This window comes from Dipodomys ordii, unplaced genomic scaffold (assembly GCF_000151885.1).
Source record: "Dipodomys ordii isolate 6190 unplaced genomic scaffold, Dord_2.0 Scaffold187, whole genome shotgun sequence".
NCBI lineage: Eukaryota > Metazoa > Chordata > Mammalia > Rodentia > Heteromyidae > Dipodomys > Dipodomys ordii.
The window spans coordinates 618,886-621,135 of record NW_012267403.1 but is presented as its reverse complement, the minus strand read 5'-3'; positions in this window follow the sequence as shown (position 1 = coordinate 621,135).

Here is a 2,250-nt window from a genome sequence, read left to right as displayed (position 1 = left end):
AAGTTTTACCTACCAAACTAAGTAAAACTTATGTATAAAAATATATATGCAAAAGACATATAAAATGTCTATTATCCCTATACCCCTAAATTTAACAAAATACATAAATTATAACAAAATTATAAACAAACTAGGTAAAACTTATGTATAAAAATATATATGCAAAAGACATATAAAATGTCTATTATCCCTATACCCCTAAATTTAACAAAATGCGTATTACTTTATATTGAAAATGATTATTCAATGTCATTCATATCTTTACATGCTATAATCTTTTTTAATGTGTAATAATTTAGTTCACTTATATCAGAATTTCCTTGATCTATCTAAAGTACTGAATTCCAAATTTATACTATAATACAAAAGTGCAAGATATACACCCTTGTGTATATGTTTTATATACATATTAGACTAAATTTGAAAAGCAGAAAATTTAACAGATATGAAATTTAATATTTTGACAAATACTGCTAAAGTATATATATATATATATATATATATAATTAAAACTTAGATCAACTTGTACTTCAAACACCACTGAACATAATAAAGTTTTCCCATAAGTTGTCAGCTTAATATACTAAAGTAACATTTCATTGACTGTGTAAGATGATTATTTAAGGTGCATTGATTAATCCTAATAAATCTCCCTTGCTTATTGAAAAGGAAAAGGCATATATACTTTGAGTGTCCACTCTCTTTTCTCTATGGTAATATTTCCAAAATACCATTTTTGGACATCCTCAAATTTTTTCTATATCCCCTGTTAAAAACACCTGTCAGGAGGTGATCATATGTTAGTGATGTGTGTGTCATCCATTGGGCACAGTATCTTAGCTGTAGAATCAGAAGTTAGTAAACATAGAGAACTAGGAAAAGTACCTTTAAACAAAGTAATTTCAGTATGGGAACAGTCCAAGGGAAGACAGCAAATAAAAATACATCAATTCCATTTTTTAAAATTGCCAGGTGCTAGTGGGTTAGCTCCTGGATACTCAGGAGGCTGAAATCTGAAGATTATGGTTTAAATCCAACTTGTGCAAGAAAGTCCAAAGGACTCTTATCTCCAGCTAAAAGCCAGAAGCAGAGCAGTAGCTCAAGTGGTAGAGCACTGGCCTTAAGCAAAAAAAAAAAAAAAACCTAAATGATAATGCCTAGCCCCTGAGTTCAACTGCAGGACTGGCACAGAAATACAATAAAAACTTAGGAAGAGAAGCAAGAGATTTTAATATGTGAGCCAATACTACCACCTCCTTTCTCCCTCTCAGATCAGAGTCAAGATTCTCCTTGAGCCAGAAACAGAGGACTCTTCCCCCTCCCTACTAGCTTCCACTTGGAGGATTTTTTTTCAAAGAGGAGCAGGATCTCAGCCTTTCTTATCATGTTTCTAGCAACCTGTTGCTGAGCCTAAGTCCCAAGGCAAGTGTATTTGTAGGGATGTTCATTTTTGTTGCCAACCCCCCATTTATGCACTAGAGGCTCTACCTTGGGTTCAGTAAACTTAGAAGACTTGAGTTCTGTTCCGTTTGCTCTAATTCTTGAGGCTGTGGACCCATACAGGAAGTACAGAAAGAAAACTTCAGTGGCTGCTCTCCTCCGCTAAGTGCTAAGACACTACTTACAGAAGAGCTGTCACTCAGATACAAGCTGGTCATTAACTAACCCTCAGCTTCAGAACTCTGACTTGGATATTGTGCCAGGAAGAAGACCAAGTTATAAACAGAGAGCTCCTAATTTCTTGACATATAAACTGATATTATTTGCAAGGGAGCATGGAGAAATTCCAAACTGAATGCCTTCTTAAAAACAACTGCAAGATGCAGGGAAATACATTTGGAGGAGATTCAAAGTAGATGATAAACTGGCAGCTATTTTATAGATAACAACTGGATAATGAGATAGCTGTGAAGGGCAAACACATTGTATCAGAATAAGTATCTAACATTGGCTTTAAAGACTATTCTTTCTTTAAAAACCCCTTCAGGGCTGGGAAGGTTGCTCAGTGGTAGAGCGCTTGCCTTGCATGCATGAGGCCCTGGGTTCGCCTTCCCAGCACCACATAAGCAAAAAGAAAAAAGCTGGAAGTGGCGCTGTGGCTCAAGTGGTAGAGCGCTAGCCTTGAGCTGAAGAGCTGAGGGACAACACCCAGGCCCAGAGTTCAGGCCCCACGACTAGGCACCCCCTCCCCCCCAAAAAAACCTTCAATTTTATTTTATTTTATTTTTTTTAATTGTGAACATACTGTAC